Below are 5,850 nucleotides of genomic sequence, written 5' to 3' on the forward strand. Positions count from 1 at the left end.
GTTTATTTATGTCTATTTGCTCGAGATATTTGGGTTTATATCGCTTCCTTTGCATTGCCTTATGATTTAGACACATTTTTGGTAATATATCAAAAGTTTTGATTTAAAACAAAATTATGCTTTTTGTATAACCAAAATAAATAGTTTGTCAGCGTATGTATCATACATGTGCTCTGGTTATATAAAATGGTAAAATGGGAAAAGTGTAGAGTGGCTTTAATGTGAGAAAACGATCTAACAAGTGTAGTTGAAGTTCATCTTTTGGCGATTGGCACTTTGTTTGGCTTATAGTTCATAACTTTTGGAATCATTTTGAAACTTGGATCATCAGTTTCTTCTTTGTCTCATCACTCCTTGGCCTTCGCTGCACATGCCACGTGCAACTGTTTACTCGTGCATACACATACACACATATTGACATATACGCGTATCCAAATATGAACGAGTAGATTTTTGGTTGGGTATGGTTGATTAAAGAATGTTTTGTTTAGATCTATATATTTCTTATAATGTTCTAATATGGTTAGACTGATTTAGTTGATTTACTATATAGTATATCTATACTATTAAAAGGAAAGCATTTTTAATAAATAAACATAGGGTTAGAGATTATTACAATGAAATGTCACTCAAATTAAAATAAGGATATATATAATTCTTGAAGCCAAACAGATTGATATTAATTGGAACCAAACAGATTGATAGTCTTTAGTTGTGTAATAGCCAAACAAAATCAGTCTAATCATATTAGAGAATACATAAAAATCGAGTGTAAGTAAATCCTACCATAAAAAACAGAATGATTTATTAGATTAGGAAAAACAGAATAAAATCAGCATCCCTAAAAATTACAAACTACCTTAATTAATATCTAAATAATTAAATTCAAATCATTAGAGGGGGTTATTGGTTTAGGATTTTGAAAGAATTTTAATGACTTTAAAAGTTATGTAAAATATGTTGTTATTCAATCAAGACTTTTTAAAACTCTTTAAAAATTTGGTGTTATTAGTTGTAGATTTGTAAAAAGTTATCTAAAATCTTGATAAATCTAGTGTTATTGGATTAAAAGTCTTATAAAGTCATTAAAAGTTTTATGTTATTCAATTAAAACAAAAGAATCATGGATTGTTAATGAATTCAAATTTTGTGTTATTGGTTTAGGATTTTATAATATTTCTTTCATAACAAAAGTCATGAAAACTCTTTCATCAAATATAAAGATTTTGAAAGATTTTATGAAATATTTTACAAGATTAGGAAACACAAATCAGCAAGATTTAAAATAACTTTCTAAACAATCTCTTATAGAATCCTTCATTTTTACTTTCTAATTTTCTATGATTTTAAAAATCAGCAAGATTTTTAAAAACACAAAGTCATTAAAATTCTTTCTCAATCCTAAACCAATACCTCCCCCTTAGTCTTCAAATCTTGAATAAGGAAATAATCCAAACGTGATTAATATCTTTCTTAACCGAAAATAATATAGTTATATAAAAAAACACAACATAAGGAAATTATAATAAATTCAAAATCTCATATATTTAATATCTACTATAACTACAAGATCACAATACTAAATATATTCTTTTTATCATCGATAATTCAAATTGCAACATTTAAGATATGTGAAATTCATGTATTCTTTCCAAATCAGTATAATTTGCAAACTAATAACAAGGTAATATTACCAAATTATGAGAAAACCTGTGTTTTTCAAACAAATTTTCATATTTATATTAATAATATATTTTAGATAATACTCATAATCTTAGGAGAATTCATTAGTGAAACTAAATGTTAAGTAATAACAAGATTGTAAAAATATTTATTCTTATCAAAACTAAAAAAAATATCTATGAATCGGCCAAATTTTTGTTTTTGTATAAATATTGCAGTAATCATCTTCAATTCAAAAAAAAACTCTCAAATCTCTTTTACTCCAAAACAGAAACTTATTTTCAAAGGAAAGAGAACTTTGATTTACTACAAAATATCAAATCGAAAAAATAAAACAGGATGTTCTTTATTTTGTTTCTTTGTTAAAACATTTTTTTTCCAGTTTAATCTCTCTTTTAGTATATAATTGTCTGTTCTTTTGACTAATAGCAATGATTTTAAAACCGGACCAAAGGTGAACCGGAAGTCTTTCGGGTCACTGGGTCAACCGGTCGGACCGGTTGAACTACGGGTCAATTAGTTTATTGGTTTATTTACATTTTATGAATATAACATCTACTTTTCTATAAATATATGAACAAAACATATATAATTAAGTACTAAACAGCTAAAATTAAACTTTTAAATGATTAGATAAAATAACTAAATAATTTTTTTACAAATAACAATATTTATTTTTAATTTGGTTTGAGTTTTAAATGTGATAAAAATAAAATATTTTAATTTGATATCGACTCGTCGGTCCAACCTGCCGGTTCAACCACCGGTTCACGGGTTTTTAACGGATTTTTCTGGTTTTTTACGGATTTTTATTTGTCTAGTTTTTAGAAGTAATCCGGACCGGAATGTCTACCGAGTCGCGGTTGGACCGGTCCGACCGGCCGGTCCGATCCGGGTTTAAAAACATTGACTAATAGCGACGATGTGTTTATGTAGGGCTTGAAGTTCACATTACTGGAGAACTATAAGGTATTGCCTCCAGCTAATACAAGGTCAGAAGTTTAAACTTTATTATTTAGAGAGTATAATAGATGTTAATTTTCACAAAATATTCTAATGGTTATCTAAACTTTTTAAATATAAGGTTAAGAACATAAAGGTTGGTGGAATAAGAAGACAATAGATACATGAAGGTACCAAAATATTAATGAATTTAATATTTTTTAGCCACACATGATTTAATAATAATTATATGTATATATATATATGTTTGCAGGTGGTTAGAAGAACAAATGTTGTTACTACATATGATGTGAAAGAGAAACATGAAGAAGTTATTGATTATAATCAATTTCACTAATTGATTGTGTTTAGATCAATGTTTTTAAATGCTTCGGTTTTTAGCATAACCCGGACCGGGATACCTTCTGATTCACAGTTAAACCAGTTCGATTGGCCGGTTCGGTCCGGATTTCAAAACATTGGTTTAGATTTTATATAATTATATATTAGATTTGTTTATCCATCCCCACATATAGTGTAGGTATATATATGTGTGGTATAAAAAATCAAAATGTTACTAATATATTTTATAAAAAAATTCGAATTGTAAATTCACATTTTCGTTTCTTTTCATTTAATTTGTGTGCTATTTAAATTGGGGCGATCAAACAAAACAAAACATATGGCTATAATTGTCTATCCAAACCGATAGGAACAAGTAATCTTCAATCAAATTTTGGAAAGATAATTATAAATTCAAATAATATAAGGAAATCAAATTTAATTCTACCGCATAAGTAGAACTTATCATATCAACTAAAAAGAAAGAATCCCTCTAATCTTCGTGAACCATATAATAGGATTTTATAGAGTTTCGAATGGATAAATATCTATTTTAGGACAATTATTTCAAAAATTTGGGTACTTTTAAAAATTACAGAGTTTGAGACTATCAAAACAGAAAATAATTTTTTACCCGATCTCTTAAAACATATTTTATAGATCATTAGTGTCACAAATTATGTTTGTAAACAACTTCTATCAAGTTTGGACAAATAACTTGGAGTTATATTTTAATTAATATTTGGTTAATAAAAATACATATTTTATAGATTAGAATTTTGTTTTTGAAACGCCTGTTACCCATAGGTTTTGCAAATTCAGCAGTATGAATACAGATATTGCTCATGTTGTTTTTAGAGAACCGGTTTTCTAAGAGTAAAAAATAGCAAAATCGTTACAAGGTAGGCCTATCAATGTGGGTTCCCCCAGCTAGACAATTTAGGTAATCCAATTTGGTTAATCTTTATAACCGATCACTTTGGTTCGCATTTGATTTGGATGCATCGTCGTGTCGATCCAAATGTTATTGTGAAATCAGTTTTGATCCAAAACCACAATTCTCATATAGAAAAAACATGATATGTATGGGACATGACGAATTTTTCTGTCCAGAAATAAACATATTATTTTTGCTTATTTTTTAACTGTAGTTGTTTCTACTAATAACAAAACTGATCTGATCCTACTTTTTGACTAAAATAAATAGAATATTGTACTGATATGAGTTTAGATTATAAGTATTAATAATATTTGTTAAAAATATGTTTATAAACATAATTTCACACATACATAATATATTGTAGACCTGATAAATAACATTAATTCTTGAAATCAATCATGCACGTACGTGCGGGTCCGAATCTAGTACGCCTATAAAAGTCAATGATAGTATCGAGATTTAGGGACAATCATTCAACTAGCTCTTTTTTCTTCTAATTAGTTGTGGACTAAAACCTTAATATTTGGATAGATTTAGGTAAATTGATCTAAAGATGAGCTTTATTTTTTTTAATTTTTTTTGTTTCTTTTTTGAATAAAATGTAAAATTTATTCGAAAAAAACGTTTTACATCAGCTTTTGTTTAGAAGATTTGAATTGTTTGAGAGTTTATCTAAAAGAAATTAAAACAATAAAAGGGAAAAAATTATCTTGAAGCAAGCCATAGTTCCATTGCAGCCGTATATTTACCATTTCCTTGAGTGTAGATGGAGAGTAGTCTGTCTCTGACATTCCGGTCCAGGAGTTTGAGAAGAAGAAGAGGAGGGTTTGGGGCATCTCCTTGTCTTCTGCCATTTGGTTTCTTCCAAATAGTGTGGACTGTGGCCTGGAACATGTAGCGCAAGAGGTATAGTGTGACAGAGCTTTGTGTAGCGTCCGTGAGTAGCGAGAGGATGTGTTCCCATGATGTCGAAAATCTGTTTGTTAGAAGATTTATTAGATGAGCTTTATTAGATGATTAGTTATAGAAAATACTATTTGTTCGTAGCTACATATATTAAATCCTAACTTGGGTTTAGTGGAACATGGACAGTTTGACTATTATAAGAATCCAATGTGGTCTCAAAAAATTCATCTCGTTAGATATCTTTGTCACTCTTTGATTGGTACACAATTAAACTACATGTACTATTATTCCTAGGCATCTTTATACCGACAACTAGTAATTTCCTGTTTTCTACTGTGTGACCGACAAATTAACAATGAATGAAATTGGTGAAAATAATAAACATAAAACAAGTTAGTGTAGTTGATGTGAGCACCGGATCGGACATCCGACCAGGAACACTCGCACAAGACCCGGACACCATTGGAACACTCGGATCACCCGCAGGACAACTCCGGACCAGCATGCCTAGGATAACTCCCGGTGCAACCACTCGCTCGAAGAGCTCGGCCAGAACATCCAAGCATAAGATTAACCACTTCGTCCAAGCTTTCGTCCAAGAAGACCAAGAGAGCGACTCGGACAAGGCAACCATCGGCGAGACCGTCCGTACAGCCTTCGTCCTTAACCAAGGATGAGGGCGCCAAGACGTCAGGATCATGACTCGTACTCTTTTCCCTTACTTCGGGTTTTTCCCATGAGGTTTACCGGAGAAGGTTTTAACGAGGCGACGAGTCCTGACGCACAACGCCGCGTTTTGAAGTCAGTGACGCGGTTCCCGCGTTCAGCCTAAGGACGTGGCCTATTTTGTCTTTTTCTTTAAGCTTTGCGTTTTGAACCTTTTCTAGATCCTTCCCTTGTGAACGTTGGAATAGTGTGACGTGTTCACCGTCTGTGGAGACGCGTCAAGGGCTACGTGTGCGGTCCATTATGAGTCCGCGTGCCCTAGTTCCCTTTAAACCCTTACGCTATTTAAAGCGTCCAACGCCACGAGCTTA

General features: G+C 30.9%; 1 long non-coding RNA gene across 1 annotated transcript; it reads left to right on the forward strand.

Moving 5' to 3' along the window:
* The first annotated feature begins 1,270 nt into the window (after positions 1-1,270).
* LOC147930354 (uncharacterized) lies at positions 1,271-2,896 on the forward strand. Its single transcript, XR_015574083.1, has 3 exons — positions 1,271-1,684; positions 2,620-2,675; positions 2,768-2,896. It is a non-coding gene; the product is annotated as an uncharacterized LOC147930354 (long non-coding RNA).
* The last annotated feature ends 2,954 nt before the right edge of the window (positions 2,897-5,850 follow it).

The sequence above is a fragment of the Camelina sativa genome, chromosome 12 (genome assembly GCF_030686135.1).
Source record: "Camelina sativa cultivar CO46 ecotype springtype chromosome 12, ASM3068613v1".
In the NCBI taxonomy this organism is placed as follows: domain Eukaryota; kingdom Viridiplantae; phylum Streptophyta; class Magnoliopsida; order Brassicales; family Brassicaceae; genus Camelina; species Camelina sativa.